Here is a 17,545-nt window from a genome sequence, read left to right as displayed (position 1 = left end):
TTACTAGAACAAAAGATGCTCCTATCATCACCCAGGAAATTTCAAGGGATTAGTAGCTCTGTGTCAGGGACTGAGGTCAAAGACCAAATATTAGAACAAAAGATGCACTCAGCGCTCTTATTGCTCAAGAAATTACAAGAGTTTTAGGAGCTGTGTGCCAGGAACTGGGGTCAGCTACCAAGTAAATATTTCTTATTAAATGGCAGTGTTATATACTCTATATCAAGTTTGTGCATATCTATATCAAGATATGTGCATATTGGTCCTTAAATAGACACACCATCACTGTTTTCATGGAACTTACTGTCTGATGGTAGGGACAGACATTAAACAAATTATTAAACAGGTAAGGACAAAACGTAATTACAACTAGCAAGAAGTGCTAGGAAGGAAATGACAGTTTAAAATAATGTTTCTCAAATTTGCTGGTTATAAGAATTACCTAGGGCCCTTGAAATGATGAATTCCCTGGCCCCATTCCAGACCTTCTAAATCATAATATTCAGAGAAATCCATGTATTTCACAAGTACCCCAGATGTTACTTATAAACAAGCAAAGTTGGGAAACCCTGGTCTAACAGAATCTAAAACAAAGACAAAAACTTTAGCTTCCAACCTGGCAGTAATCTTAGATGCTTTTATTCTAAAGGATTATTTGGAAGATCTTTGAAGATTGGTTATAATAGTTGGCAGAAAATTTCCAATTCAAATTTGTGTTTGCTGATGCCAATGACCTATGGACTTAAATGCCACCTTTATGAAACCATCGTTAGGTTGCTAAGCAATGGGCTACTCTACCAACTGGGTTTTGTTTCCTGGACATAAGACTTTCTGACACTCTTGCAGTTTTCTTTCTCTTTGTTAAAATATTCTTTTTGTCTCCCTTCTCCAGAAAAGATGCCATTGAGTATATTTACTCTAACAATTTAACATTCTTCTTATTTTGGATCCCTATAGCATACTCAACAGACCTCCAGGGAAAGTCTAGTTTAACTCATTCAGTGTTGGACTTGGCCTCAAATAGTGGTCCCTCCTAATGGGTTATGAGTACCCTTACACTGCAATTACACTGTTTAGTTTTAGTGACTATTAATGTGTTTGACTTTTAGAAAGTGGCATTTAATTCAAAAATTAGCTGGGCATGGTGGCACATGCCTGTAATCCCAGCTACTTGGGAGGCTGAGGCATGAGAATCACTTGAACCTAGGAGTCGGAGGTTGCGGTGAGCTGAGATCACGCCATTGCACTCCAGCCTGGGTAAAAAGAGCAAAACTCCGTCTCAAAAAAAAAAGAAAGAAAGAAAGAAAGAAAAAGAAAGAAAGAAAGAAAGAAAGAAAGAAAGAAAGAAAGAAAAAGACGGTGGCATTTAACTTTGAAACATTCCTTTGCATGTTGGAACATTTGTCACTAGCATTGTAGAGTATTTTGTCTTAAAATAAGTAAAACAATGTTTATGTTTTTTCTCAATATACAAATAATGTATTCATTTAGAAATTTGTGAAAGCCAAATAAAATCTTAAAAAATAAAACGTAAAAATCTGTGGCTCATGCCTATAATCCCAGCACTCTGGGAGGCTAAGGAAAGAGGACTGTTTGAGCCCAGGAGTTGGAGACCAGCCTGGGCAACATGGTGAAACCCCATCTCTACAAAAAAAAAAAAATACAAAATTAGCAGGACCTGGTGGCACCCACCTATAGTCCCAGCTACCCAAGAAGGTGAGTTGGGAGGATCACTTGAGCCTGGGAGGTTGAGGCTGCAGTGAACTATGATCATGCCACTGCACTCCAGCCTGGGTGACAGAGCAAGACGCTGTCTCAAAAAACAAACAAAAACAAAAACAAAAAACCCTGTGATTTTACTACCCACCAATAACAACTGTTAGCATTTTAGTCTATTTCCTTTCCATCACTGTATTCTTAACTTTTAAATATTTTTGTTGTTGATCATTATTGGTTGATAGTCATGATTGGGATTATATTCTATATCAAGTTTGTATATAGCTAGGCACGGTGGCTCATGCCTGTAATTCCAACACTTTGGGAGGCTGAGACGGGAGGATCATCTGAGGTCAGGAGTTTGAGACCAGCCTGGTCAACGTGGTGAAATCCTGTGTCTACTAAAAATACAAAAATTAGCCAGGCATGGTTGTGCACACTTGTAATCCCAGCTATTCGGGAGGCTGAGGCAGGAGAATTGCTTGAACCTGGGAGGCGGAGGTTGCAGTGAGAAGAGATTGCACCACTGCATTCCAACCTGGGCAGCAGAAAGAGACTCTATCTCAAAAAAAAAAAAAAGAAAAAAGAAAAGAAAAGGAAAAAAAAGTTTGTATATAGATATCATAATTGCTACCATGAGGATTTTTTCATTAAAATTTAGAATGTCTTTCTAATGAATGCATTATATTCCATCATATTCGTAGGCAACTATTTATCAGTTTTATTTTAATTATTTATATATTTATTTATTTATTTGAGATGGAGTCTCACTCTGTTGCCAAGGCTGGAGTGCAGTAGCGTGATGTTGGCTCCCTGCAAACTCCGCCTCCCAGGTTCAAGCAATTCTCCTGTCTCAGCCTTCCAAGTAGCTGGGACTACAGGCGCCCACCACCATACCCGGCTAATTTTTGTATTTTTAGTAGAGATGAGGTTTCACCATATTGGTCAGGCTTGTTTCGAACTCCTTACCTCAGGTGATCCTCCTGCCATGGTCTCCCAAAGTGCTGGGATTACAGGCATGAACCACTGCGCCCAGCCTATTTTATCAGTTTTTAAATTGCTATGATTTTAGCTGGTTTTTAATTTTTCACCTTTACACTTAACATTGGCAAAAATCCCTTTGTGTATAAATATATATCTGTATCTGTGGCTGATCTTAGATGGCAGTCTTAGCATGAAATTACTGTGTTGAAGGACAAGTTTTTTTTTTTTTTTTTTTTTTTTTTGAGATAGGGTCTTGCTCTGTCACCCAGGCTGGAGTGCAATGCTGCAATCATAGTTTACTGAAACCAATTCCTCAGCTTAAGCAGTCTTCCTGTGTCTGCCTCCTGAGTGGCTGGGACTACAGGTGCATGCCACCATCCCCTGTTAATTTTTTGTAGAGGCAGAGTCTTGCTATTTTGCCCAGGCTGCAATATCTTTTTTGAGATTGCTAATACATGTTGCCAAATTGCTTTTCAGGAAGATTGTACCAATGTAGTTTCAGGAAGTGTTTTTAGAGGGAGGGGTTAAAAATTATTTATGATGGATGGATATATTGGGACCAATAAGCCCTAGAAAATGCATATGATTTATGGATGTACCTAGTTATGGATGCTTCATTGTGTTCCTTTTCTTTTTCTTTTTTTTTCAGAGGGAGTCTCGTTCTGTCACCCAGGCTGGAGTGCAGTGGCACCATCTCAGCTCACTGCAACCTCTACATCCCAGGTTCAAGCGATTCTCCTTGTGGCCTCCCAAGTAGCTGGGATTACAAGTGCCTGCCACAAAAGTGCCTGCACTTTTAGTAGAGATGGGCTTTCACCACGTTGGCTGGTCTTGAACACCTGACCTCAGGTAATCTGCCTTCTTTGGCCTTCCAAAGTACTGGAATTACAAGTGTGAGCCACTGTGTCAGCCTATAAGCACTATTGTGAATTGGTGTTTAACAGGGAGATATAGGCTGGGTGCCATGGCTCATGCCTGTAATCCCAGCACTTTGGGAGGCCGAGGTCGGCAGATCACCTGAGGTCAGGAGTTTGAGACCAGCCTGACCAACGTGGAGAAACTCCATCTCTACTAAAAATACAAAAAATTAGCCAGGCGTGGTGGTGGGCGCCTGTAATCCCAGCTATTCGGCAGGCTGAGGCAGGAGAATCTATTGAATCTGGGAGGAGGAGGTTGTGGTGGGCCGAGATTGCGCCATTGCACTCCAGCCGGGGCAATACGAGCAAAACTCTGTCGCAAAATAAATAAATAAATAAATAAATAAATAAATAAATAAATAAATAAATAAGAGATATAGCTAGTGAGTCCATTGGTGAATGATAATACCAATGTATCCCATTTGTAAGGGATACACTCTCAGTTCTCAAATGGAAACATTTCAAAAGTCTCAGTGTTTTTCTGATTACTTTTAAGCAAAGACAAAATGCTGGTGCTTATAACTTCGTATGAAAATATCTTTTTCATCATTCCCTTCCCATTCTCAACTTTCAGTTGTGCAGGATGTCTCGATAGACCTCAAATATGAAAAACAAGTGAAAGGAAAACTTACCACTTCTGAGTCCTAGTTAACCTCAAGCTACATTCATTATATTTACGTGGAGTATAATGTGGGTCAGCGTGCACACCAACATGTAATGAACTTGTTACCGCCAAATGAATCTGTTGCTATAAGAAAAGGCCATAATTTATTTGAACAGACCAGGGATTGTTGCTTGTGTGTGTGTGTGTGTGTGTGCGCGCGTGTGTGTGAGAGAGAGAGAGAGAGAGAGACAGAGAGAGAGAGAGAAACAGTGAGAAAGAGAGGGAGAGGGAGGAAGTATGTGCCCTGTTTCACATGCAGGCACAAACCACAGATTGTACCTGTGTCCTTATTTAGCTTCAAGCAGTGAAGATTGTAGAAGGCTCCACGACTCCTGGAGAGCATCTGGAATCATCCCAGGGCTTAAGTTCCCACTTGATTTAATTGTCTTCTACTCTGTTGCCAATTCTTTATGAGCTGGAGTTTAGCAAAGCTACAGAACAAGGACATCCAGACTGACCCCCATCATAGGGAGCTGTTCTTTTTTTTTTTTTAATTTTTTTTTAAATTATTATACTTTAAGTTCTAGGATACGTGTGCACAATGTGCAGGTTTGTTACATATGTATACATGTGCCATGTTGATGCGCTGTGCCCATTAACTCGTCATTTACATTAGGTATATCTCCTAATGCTATCCTTCCCCCTGTCCTCTCCCCACAACAGGCCCCATTGTGTGATGTTCCCCTTCCTGTGTCCAAGTGATCTCATTGTTCAATTCCCACCTATGAGTGAGAACATGCGATGTTTGGTTTTCTGTTCTTGCGATAGTTTGCTGAGAATGATGGTTTCCAGCTGCATCCATGTTCCTACAAAGGACATGAACTCATCCTTTCTTATGGCTGCATAGTATTCCATGGTGTATATGTGCCACATTTTCTTAATCCAGTCTGTCACTGATGGACATTTGGATTGATTCCAAGTCTTTGCTATTGTGAATAGTGCTGCAATAAACATACATGTGCATGTGTCTTTATAGCAGCATGATTTATAATCCTTTGGGTATATACCCAGTAATGGGATGGCTGGGTCAAATGGTATTTCTAGTTCTAGATCCTTGAGGAATCGCCACACTGTTTTCCACAATGGTTGAACTAGTTTACAGTCCCACCAATAGTGTAAAAGTGTTCCTATTTCTCCATATCCTCTCCAGCACCTGTTGTTTCCTGATTTTTTAATGATTGCCATTCTAACTGGTATGACATGGTATCTCATTGTGGTTGTGATTTGCATTTCTCTGACGGCGAGTGATGATGAGCATTTTTTCATGTGTCTGTTGGCTGTATGAATGTCTTCTTTTGAGAAGTGTCTGTTCATATACTTTGCCCACTTTTTGATGGGGTTGTTTGTTTTTTTCTTGTAAATTTGATTGAGTTCTTTGTAGGTTCTGGATATTAGCCCCTTGTCAGATGAGTAGATTGCAAAAATTTTCTCCCAATCTGTAGGTTACCTGTTCACTCTGCTGATAGTTTCTTTTGCTGTGCAGAAGCTCTTTAGTTTAATTAGATCCCATTTGTCAATTTTGGCTTTTGTTGCCATTGCTTTTGGTGTTTTAGACATGAAGTCCTTGCCCATGTCTATGTCCTGAATGGTATTACCTAGGTTTTCTTCTAGGGTTTTTATGGTTTTAGGTCTAACATTTAAGTCTCTAATCCATCCTGAATTAATTTTCGTATAAGGAGCAAGGAAAGGATCCAGTTTCAACTTTCTGCTTATGGCTAGCCAATTTTCCCAGCACCATTTATTAAACAGGGAATCCTTTCCCCATTTCTTGTTTTTGTCAAGTTTGTCAAAGATCAGATGGCTGTAGATGTGTGGTATTATTTCTGAGGACTCTGTTCTGTTCTATTGGTCTATATCTCTGTTTTGGTACCAGTATCATGCTGTTTTGGTTACTGTAACCTTGTAGTATAGTTTGAAGTCAGGTAGCGTGATGCCTCCAACTTTGTTCTTTTGACTTAGGATTGTCTTGGCAATGCGGGCTCTTTTTTGGTTCCATATGAACTTTAAAGCAGTTTTTTCCAATTCTGTGAAGAAAGTCATTGGTAGCTTAATGGGGATGGCATTGAACCTATAAATTACCTTGAGCAGTATGGCCATTTTCACAATATTGATTCTTCCTATCCATAAGCATGGTATGTTCTTCCATTTGTTTGTGTCCTCTTTTATTTCACTGAGCAGTGGTTTGTAGTTCCCCTTGAAGAGGTCCTTCACATCCCTTGTAAGTTGGATTCCTAGGTATTTTATTCTCTTTGAAGCAATTGTGAATGGGAGTTCATTCATGATTTGGCTGTTTGTCTATTACTGGTGTATAAGAATGCTTGTGATTTTTGCACATTGATTTTGTATCCTGAGACTTTGCTGAAGTTGCTTATCAGCTTAAGGAGATTTGGGGCTGAGACGATGGGGTTTTCCAAATATACAATCATGTCATCTGCAAACAGGGATAATTTGACTTCTTCTTTTCCTAACTGAATACCCTTTATTTCTTTCTCTTGCCTGATTGCCCTAGCCAGAACTTCCAACACTATGTTGAATAGGAGTGTTGAGAGAGGGCATCCCTGTCTTGTGCCAGTTTTCAAAGGGAATGCTTCCAGTTTTTGCCCATTCAGTATGATATTGGCTGTGGGTTTGTCATAAATAGCTCTTATTATTTTGAGATATGTTCCATCAATATCGAGTTTATTGAGAGTTTTTAGCATGAAGGGCTGTTGAATTTTGTCAAAGGCCTTTTCTGCATCTATTGAGATAATCATGTGGTCTTTGTCTTTGGTTCTGTTTATATGCTGGATTACATTTATCGATTTGCGTATGTTGAACCAGCCTTGAATCCCAGGGATGAAGCCCACGATGATCACGTGGATAAGCTTTTTGATGTGCTGCTGGATTCGGTTTGCCAGTATTTTATTGAGGATTTTTGCATCGATGTTCATCAGGGATATTGGTCTAAAATTCTCTTTTTTTGTTGTGTCTCTGCCAGTCTTTGGTATCAGAAGCTCTTAAAGAGATCTTTAAGGAGAGGGGGAGAGAGAGCATAGGTATGGGAAAGAAGGAGCTATAGGAGAGGTAGAAGCTGAAAACTGCTTCCAGTGTAAGAGAGAGCCTTCCTACCCAAGGAGTTCTAGACACTTGAATCTCTACGGCTCCCCATGGCTCCCTACAGCTCCCTCTTTATCCTGCCAGGTATTTTCTTATCTGTTACCTTAACTGGCCTTTCTAATGTCTTTGAAATATACACAAGTATTGCAGGTATGAGGTCCTTTATTTGAAACACTTAGGGCTTGATATTTTTAGATTTCAGAACTTTTTAAAGTTTAGATAGGTGGTAAAATGACAGTTATGTATGTAATGAGACACTCACCACAGGGTCTGGAACAATATCTTTTTTTTTTTTTTTTTTTTTTTTAGACAGAGTCTTGCGCTGTTGCCCAGGCTGGAGTGCAGTGGCGCGATCTTGGCTCACTGCAACCTCCACCTCCTGGGTTCAAGCAATTCTCTGCCTCAGCTTCCCGAGTAGCTGGGATTACAGGCACTTGCCACCATGCCTGGCTAATTTTTGTATGATTAGTAGAGACAGGGTTTCACCATCTTGGCCAGGCTGGTCTTGAACTCCTGACCTCATGATCCACCCGCCTCGGCCTCCCAACGTGCTGGGATTGCAGACTTGAGCCACCGCACCTGGCCGACAATATCTTTTTATCAGATAGATATTTCTGCAAGGAGATCTATGAATATTCACAATAATGCGATAAAGATTACAAACAGCCTCATGTCAATTTGGTTAGGCTTTTTTTGCAGTCAAATGAGTTATAGAACACTATTAATCTTTCGGGCTCTATGGATTTTACAGTTGAGGAGAAGAGATTGAGGCCTGAATTATTCCCATTTACAGATGAGAAAACAGAAGTCCAGTGGTGTTAAGTGACATGTCCTGTGTTATGGAGAACCCAAGTCTCCTTTTTTCCTGCCAGTTTTAGATTATTGTAAAATAATTATGAATATTCCAAGATGATTCAATCCAATTCAAGCAATTATTTTAACACGATTGCATGAAAACACTTTGTTTTTAGAATTTCGAAACCATGGCAAGAAATCTTTTTCTCTACCTCTGGCTCCTTAAAAGTCTATTCTATCTTTTTCTGTGCTTCTTAAAATGGGACCTTGGGATTTTAGATGTCCTCTTTGGTTCATATGGGTTCTTCTCCAAAACTCATCTCAGTCCTAGTCATGGACTTGGCTGAAGGGACGATTTTCCTAAAAGAAGTGTTTCTTGTAATTGAGGGCTGTATAAAGAGTGATTCTCTTTATATCAAATGAGCAACAGGGATCTGTCTAATGCTTCCCTAGCGCAAGCACTAACAGGAACAGTCTTCTGAAACAACTGAAAAAAAAAAACCACACCCAGGTGTACCTAGGTGTGACCGATATGGACTCTAACTTTTAAAGAACATTGCCTAAATCAAAACATGTAATGATCTTTAAAAGAAATTTGCTGGCACATCTTGGAGTCCCAATGTACACTATTCAGTACTTGCCACCTGTTACTCAATGGTAGATTACAGCATTTGAGCCTGATGCCTGAGCAAACTATGTGGTGATCAATTACTTTAATCTGATTTGGAAAAAGTCAGCATTGCAAAAGAAACAATGAGATGAATGTTAGCCTGTCTAGGGGTCAGTTGCAGAACACTTCCTGTCTGTGTTATTTGATCATGACAGTGCTTCCAGGCTTTATTTTATTTATTTATTTTTATTTTTTGAGACAGAGTCTTACTCTGTTGCCCAGGCTGGAGTGCAATGGCATGATCTCGACTCACTGCAACCTCTGCCTCCTAGGTTCAAGCAATTCTCCTGCCTCAGCCTCCTGAGTAGCGAGTAGCTGGTATTACAGGTACCCACCACCACACCTGGCTAATTTTTTGTATTTTTAGTAGAGACGGGGTTTCACCATGTTGGCTAGGCTGGTCTCGAACTCCTGACCTCAGGTCATCCACCCTCGGGTCACGTAATCCTATAATCTGGGATTACAGGTGAGAGCCACTGTGCCTGGCGAGACTTTAGTTTTGATAAACGTAGTTTCTTCTGAATACGTACAGGTATAATAGAATTCAGAATCAGACATACACATAGTTTGGTATATATTCATAAAAAATTGAAGAGAACTCAAAAAATTATTATTTTATTAAGGATGCGGTGTGATATGGTTTGGCTGTGTACCCACCCAAATCTCATCTTGATATCTTGTGTTCTCATCTTGAGATCCACAAGTCGTGGGAGGGTCCTGGTGGGAGATAATTGAATCAAGGGGGCAAGTCTTTCCCATGCTGTTCTCGTGATAGTGGATAAGTCTCACAAGATGTGATGGTTTTATAAAGCGGTATTCCCCTGCACTAGTTCTCTCTCTTTGCCTGCTGCCATCAATATAAAATGTGACTTGTTCCTCCTTGCCTTCCACCATGATTGTGAGGCCTCCCCAGCCACATGAAACTATAAGTCCATTAAACACTTTTTCCTATATAAATGACCCAGTCTCTGATATGTCTTTATCAGCAGTGTGAAAATAAACTAATACACTGTGACATACTCTTTTAAAGCACAGCAACATAGAATTGGTGCATAATCACTTGATATAAAAATCAAGTGAGTGCTAAAGGGAATTATATTTCACAGACTGTAAAATGAATCTTGATCTATTTTATATATGTCACTTTTTGTGCTAAGTCAGGTTTATTGGGTATTACTTACATAGAATGATATTCATCATTTTAACGTACAGTACTGCGAGTTTTGACAAATGCATCTATAGAGTTGTATAACTAATATCGTGATGAAGAAAAAAATGGTGGCCAGGCATGGGGGTTCATGCCTGTAATCTCAGCACTTTGGGAGGCTGGGGCAGGCAGATCACTTGAGGTGAGGAGTTCAAGACCAGCCTGGCCAACATGGTGAAAACCCATCTCTACTAAAAATACAAAAATTAGCTGGGTGTGGTGGCACATGCCTATAATCCCAGCTACTGTGGAGGTTGAGGCAGCAGAATTGCTTGAACCTGGGAGGCAGAGATTGCAGTGAGTCAAGATCATGCCACTGCACTCCAGCCTGGGTGACAGAGTGAGACTCCGTCTGAAAAAAAAAAAAAAATTAAGGTGATGTTTTATATTGTTGTGATAATACAAAATTTCTATTCTTCTTAAGTGAGAACTTCGTTGATTAGAGAGCATACTGGGAAATGATTAAAAGGGCTTTTTTTTTTTTTGAGACTGTCTTGCTCTGTCACCCAGGCTAGAGTGCAGTGGTGAGACTTCAGCTCACTGCAACCTCCGCCTCCTGGGTTCAAGTGATTCTCCTGCCTCAGCCTGCAGAGTAGCTGGATTACAGGCACGCACCACCACACCTAGCTAATTTTTGTATTTTCAGTAGAGACAGGGTTTCCCTATGTTGGCCAGGCTGGTCTTGAACTCCTGACCTCAGGTGATCTGCCTGCCTCAGCCCTGCGAAGTGTTGGGATCACAGGTGTGAGCCACTGTGCCCGTCCTAAAAGAGAATTTTTGAAGTACCAATAGAAGACTCTACCAAATAGGTTACTTCTTAAAATGTGAAGGTAAGGATAAATCAAATCTCATTGTATAACTTACCTACATTACACTTAAAAATATGTAACATCAAAAATGAAATGTTATTTAATACATTTTTTTTTGAGATGGCGTTTCACTCTTGTCGCCCAGGCTGGAGTGCAGTGGTGCTCATTGCAACCTCCGCCCCCTAGGTTCAAGCAATTCTCCTGCCTCAGCCTCCCTAGTAGCTGGGATTACCAGCTACTATGCCCAACAATTTTTTTTTTTTTTTGTATTTTTAATAGAGATAGGGTTTTGCCATGTTGGCCAGAGTGGTCTCAAACTCCTGACCTCAAGTGATCTGCCCTCCTCGGCCTCTGAAAATGCTGGGATTTCAGTCATGAGCCACCACCTCCAGCCATAAAAGGTTTTTAAACATAAAGAAACAATATATGACCTTTGTTTTTACTGTCGATACAATTTTCATTAATATTAACCTATAAAAAGACCAGGTGGCTGGAGGCAGTGGCTCACACCTGTAATCTTAGCACTTTGGGAGGCCAAGGGAGGTGGATCACTTGAGGCAAGGAGTTCAAGAGCAGCCTGGCCTACATAGTGAAACACCGTCTCTACTAAAAATACAAAAAATCCCAGGACTATCAGAGACTGAGGCGGGTGGATCACTTGAGGTCAGGAGTTCAAGACCAGCCTTGGCAACATGGTGAAACCCTGTCTCTACTAAAAATACAAAAATTAACCAGGTGTGGTGGCGCATGCCTGTAATCCCAGCTACTCAAGAGGCTAAGGCAGGAGAATCACTTGAACCCAGGAGGCAGAGGTTGCAGTGAGCTGAGATTGCACCATTGTACTCCAGCTTGGGTGACAGAGTGAGACTCCGTCTCAAAAAAAAAAAAAAAAAAAAAAAATTTGACAGGTGTGGTGGTGGGCACCTGTAATCCCAGCTACTTGGGAGGCTGAGGCACAAGAATCGCTTGAACCGGGAGGCAGAGGTTGCAGTGAGCCAAGATCACACCACTGCGCTCCAGCCTGGTGACAGAGCAAGACTCTCGGGAAAAAAAAAAAATAACCAAAAACCAAAAACCAAAAAATCAGCCAGGTGTGGTGGCATACGCCTCTAGTCACATCTATTTGGGAGGCTCAGTCAGGAGAATCTCTTGAACCCAGGAAGCAGAGGTTGCAGTGAGCTGAGATAGCACCACTGCACTCCAGCCTGGTGAGAGAGGCTCTGTCTCAAAAAAAAATAAAAACAAAAACAAAACCAGGTGTGGCGGCTCACGCCTATAATCCTAGCATTTTGGGAGGCTGAGGCAAGAGGGATGCTGGAGCCCAGGAGTTTTAGACCAGCCTGTGCAACATAGTGAGATCCCTGTCCCTACCAAAAAAAAAAAAATTAGCTGAGTTAGTGGCTCGTGCCTGTGATCCCTACTCAGGAGGCTTGCGTTAGGAGGATTGCTTGAGTCTGGGAGGTTGAGGCTGCAGTGAGCTGTGACCACACGATTGCACTCAGTAACAGAGCAAGACCCTGTCTCAAAAAAGTTAAAAGTACAATAAGATAGATACCCTCACCTCCAATGATACTCACTCTTAAAAGTGTCTTAACTTACTTCCAGAAGGGAATAGATACATAGATATATAATTTTTTTTAGCTTGTAAAAGGAATCATAGTATACCCTTTTGTTACTTAACCTTGTTTTTTTTTGTAACTTAATAATATTCATAATATATTTTGAAACCCTTTCCTTCTCAGCACACCTAACTCATTCTTTTTAATCGTAAATTGCATTTCATCATTTGTAGTAATAAAATAGATGTAACCAATCTCCCTTGACTGATATATTGATGATTACTAGTTTATTTTTCTATCAAAAGGTTGGTAGGTGGGGCTGAACATTCCAGGCCTCTAATCCTCTAATCAATTGGTCTTTCTGGCGACTGACCCCATTTCTGGTGACTGGACTATCTAGTGGTCCCACTGTAGGTAACCATATTAGTTAGTATAGTCTCAGAAGTTATGAAAGTGTCTTGTTTTGAATAACAAAAGACACTGCTATCACTCAGGAAATTCTAAAGGTTTTAAAAGTGCTATAATAGGAACCTAGGACAAAACCAAATATGTTTTATATTATACCACATATACCATCATGAATCAGTTTAAATCTACTACATTTCTCTGTAGCTTTTCCAAACATCTTCATATTCACCTTTGTCCCACAGAGGGCAGTCTTATCCCCTCCCACCCTCAGTGGAATTCATTCGATTTCTTTCATTGAGATTCCTAGGACTCAGAACTACACGCATTGCATTGTTGATAGTTGTTTATATATTGGTGTTTTGCACTCTGAACTCCATGAGATCAGGGACAAGGTCTGTTTTTGTTTTTATTTCTTCATCTTTTGAATATTTATCTGTATGCCTAGCCTATAGAAATGAAGAACAATGAAGTCATTTTCCTTGCGTCTTTGCCCCATTGAGGCTGCTCTGGTGCTCTTGAAAACACTATTCCAGTGATTTTACTTTTCCTTATAGGATCAGATGATAGAAAACATTTAAATTTTATCTATGACCAAGAAGAGGCAATGAAGATACATATAATTGCCAAAGAACCCTCTGCTAAAAGTTAAGAATGGTTTCACGTGGCCAGGTGCAGTTGCTCATGCCTGTAATGCCAGCACTTTGGGAGGCCGAGGCGGACAGATCACCTGATGTTGTCGGAAGTTCGAGACCAGCCTGACCAACATAGAGAAACCCTATCTCTACTAAAAATACAAAATTAGCCAGGCGTGGTGGTGCATGCCTGTAATCCTACCTACTTGGGAGATTGAGGCAGGAGAATTGCTTGAATTGGGAGGCAGAGGTTGCAGTGAGCCAAAATCGAGCCATTGCACTTCAGCCTCGACAAGAGTGAAACTCCGCCTTGAAAAAGAAAAGAATGGTTTCATGCTTTTCAAAATGCCAAAGAAGCTGCTCTCTGTCTTTATAAACTATACCTTGGCCTATAGAGAATTGTTCTTGGGAAGATTGTTCACTCCTCAGGATGGAGATGTTGCCAAGGGGTCTGTAGGATTACCTACTGCTCCAGATACTCAGGAAGTATTCTGAATTTAGGATACGGCTAAAACTCATTAACTTTAGGTACTACCACTTCATTGCTACTGATGAATTTAGGTTTACATTTGCCTTTGTTTAATAAATGTTTTCCTGTGCCACATTTCACATTATTATTATTATTATTATTTTGAGACGGAGTCTGAACCTGTCGCCCAGGCTGGGGTGCAATAGTGTAATCTCGGCTCACTGCAACCTTGGCCTCCCGGGTTCAAACAATTCTCCTGTCTCAGACTCCTGAGTAGCTTGGATTACAGGTGCCTGCCACCATGCCCAGCTAATTTTTGTATTTTTAGTAGAGCTAGGGTTTCACCGTGTTGGCCAGGCTGGTCTCAAACTCCTGACCTCAGGTGATCCGCCCACCTTGGCCTCCCAAAGTATAGAGATTACAGGCGTGAGCCACTGCACCTGGCCCCAGATGAATATTTAAAATATTCGAGAATACAATTTACCTTTCAGCACCTTGGAACACTTTATAGCCATCTCTAGTTGCACGAAAGCAATTTTAACACATTATCTTCTTGAATGAACTTTGGCTGAGGTTGAATTAAGTGGGCAACTGAGTGATAAATTTTATAATTCAGATCTTTGCTACGTTTCTCTTCTAGCAGTTGGGATGAAATGAGGAGTGGAAAAAGTGCATGGCAACAAAGACATCACTAAAAAAATATTTGTGGATTAAATAAACCAATAGTTTTTTCTTCTTGCAAGATAGATGAACAGAAATTCATTGTTTAGCAAGGTCTGCCAAGCATGTATTTTTAAGACCTTCTTGAAGTTGACTACTTAACACTTTCAACTCTGGCACCATGGTTCTTGACTCCTACTTTGTTCTTGTTACTATGGCCACATCCTCAGCTGTCACCTAAGATGCTCTTAGGTTTTAAGAAGAACAGATGTATTACCCCACCTGTACATTTACTCATTTAACACATGTGCTGAGAGTTTACAAGGGCCAAACACTCAGGTAGACACAGGGATATCTGAGAAAAAAACCAAAAACCAAAAACCAAGTTTGCTGTACACATGAAGCTTACATGGAACTCCCATTTGTGCGTGGGTGTGTGTGTGTGTGTGTAGACAATAAGCATAAGTCATAAAATATATAGAATGTTATAGCCAGACACGGTGGCTCACATCTGTAATCTCAGCACTTTGGGAGGCTGAGGCAGGTGGATCACTTGAGGTCAGGAGTTCTAGACCAGTCTGGCCAACATGATGAAACCCCATTTCTACTAAAAATACAAAAAATTAGCTGGGCGCGGTGGCAGGTACCTGTAATCCCAGTTATTTGTGAGGCTGAGGCAGGAGAATCACTTGAACCTGGGAGGTGGAGGTTGCAGTGAGCCGAGATGGTGCCACCACACTCCAGCGTGGGCAACAGAGTGAGACTCCGTCTCAAAAATAAATAAATAAGAATGGTGCCATAGTAAGAGTAGTTCCACTCATCAGAACTTAAAATCAGTTATTTCTGTGAGTTTCAGCTTCCTCATCTGTAAATGGAGCTCTAACATATTTTGTAGTATTTTTGTTTGTTTGTTTTTGCTGCTCCAGTCAACGAAAGAGACACTTTATTGAGGCTCCAGGGAGGTTGCCCTTCGAGGAAGGAAGAGCCTTGACCTTCTTCTTGGGGTGCAGGTTGTTGGTGTGGTCACATTTCTTGCAGCAGTTGACAGCATGGGGGTGCAGGCAAGCATAGCACTTGCGGCAGATCATCTTGTCAAAGTTGCGTTTCTGGAAGAGCTGGCGGAGGGAAGGCTCAATAATGCCACCTCACAGGCGCAGCACCAGGTGCAGCACCAGGTGCAGGGTGGACTCTTCCCAGATGTCGTAGTCTGAGAGAGTTCGGCCATCCTCCAGCTGTTTGCCGGCAAGTATCAGATGCTGCTGGTCAGGTGGGATACCCTCCTTGTCTTGAATTTTGGCTTTGACATCCTCATTGGTGTCACTGGGCTTGACCTCAAGAGTGATGGTCTTGCCAGTAAGTGTCTTCACAAAGATCTGCATCTCTGCGTCTGCAGCTCGGCCGCCTCACTGAAGAAAAAGAGGACGGCAGATATTTTGCAGTATTGTGAGGATTAGAGATGAAATATGTTTGCCAAATGTCACAGTCTCTAATTGTAGGCCTCTTTACATAGTAGCTATTAATAGAGGCACATCTGCTCTTGTACAAGTAAGTGAACAATGTGTGCTGGACTAGAAGTAACTCTGGGAAATTTAGGACAAAGGGGGACTAGGGCCCAAACAAGGAATGAGTCATCCAGCATACCTAGCTACCTATTGCTGACAAAAAGCTTTACTAATACCCTGTTGGAGATGAATAGGATGTGAGCTCCGGATCCGCTGATGTATTTATATATCCTTCCATTGCACGGCTTCAGTTCTTTCCAACTAAATCTCTCCTTATCTTATTTTATTTTATTTTTTATTTTTTTGAGACAGGGTCTAGCTCTGTCGCCCTGGCTGGAGTGCAGTGGTGTGATCTCAGTTCACTGCAACCTCCGCCTCCTGGGTTCAAGCGATTCTCCTGCCTCAGCCTCCTGAGTAGCTGGGATTACAGGCGCATGCCACCACGCCAGGCTAATTTTTGTGTTTTTAGTAGAGACGGAGTTTCATCATGTTGGTCAGGCTGGTCTCGAACTCCTGATCTCGGGTGATCCACCAGCCTCGGCCTCCCAAACTGCTGGGATTACAGGCGTAAGCGCCGGGCCAAACCTCTCCCTATCTTTATGAAACACTCAAGAGAAACCTGTTAATAATAATGACAATTATCAGGATGCTATGTGCCAGGCACTTTTATGAATAGAAATCCCCTTAATCCTTCAATGAGCCTGTGTGGCAAGTATTAGAATCATCCCGTTACAGAAGGGATATTTGAGAGACGCCCTACAGGGTGGACTCAAGAATGTGGCAGCTGGCCGGGTGTGGTGGCTCACACCTGTAATCCCAGCACTTCAGGAGGCCGAGGCGGGTGGATCACCTTAGCTCAGGAGTTCCAGACCAGCCTAGCCAACACGATGAAACCCCGTCTCTAGTAAAAATACAAAAAGTAGCTGGGGGTGGTGGCGCACATCTGTAGTCCCAGCTACTCAGGAGCCTGAGGCAGGAGAATAGCTTGAATCCAGGCAGCGGAGGTTGCAGTGAGCCGAGATCATGCCATTGCACTCCAACCTGGGCTGGGCGACAGTGCAAGGCTCCGTCTCAAAAAAAAAAAAAAAAAAAAAGTGGTAGCTGTCATGGTGCTCAGTGGGCGAGCAAGCACAGGAGGACACCTGATCAAGTGTACCCCATCTTTCACGGTCCCCGAGTTGGGGTTTGTGCCTACTGGACTTACAGAAAAGAAACTTTCAGGAGTCGTGAAGACCCGTTAGTTGCTTCGGAGGTTATCCTGGGCGTCCTTGAGAGAGGTGGAGTCCTCCTTCCCTGCAGTCTCTAAAGAATGTAGTTAGGAGCCAAGGGAGGTGGTGACCCCCCACCCCATTGAGAACGTCAGGGGAGCTTCCGACTTGAAAAACTAGTTAGACGCTCAGCTTCGGTCAATTAAGCTTATACAAAGAGGGGCGGGGCGTCCTGAGGAGGTGGCACGG

The 17,545-nt window shown here is 41.7% G+C and overlaps 1 pseudogene; it reads right to left on the bottom strand.

The window, feature by feature from the left end:
- Positions 1-15,299: 15,299 nt before the first annotated feature.
- On the bottom strand, positions 15,300-16,442 carry LOC101018157 (annotated as a pseudogene).
- Between the last annotated feature and the right edge of the window lie 1,103 nt (positions 16,443-17,545).

The sequence above is a fragment of the Papio anubis genome, chromosome 2, assembly GCF_008728515.1.
Source record: "Papio anubis isolate 15944 chromosome 2, Panubis1.0, whole genome shotgun sequence".
Classification (NCBI taxonomy): Eukaryota; Metazoa; Chordata; class Mammalia; order Primates; family Cercopithecidae; genus Papio; species Papio anubis.
Note: the sequence above shows the minus strand (reverse complement) of the source record. Positions and strands in the feature narration are given on the sequence as shown.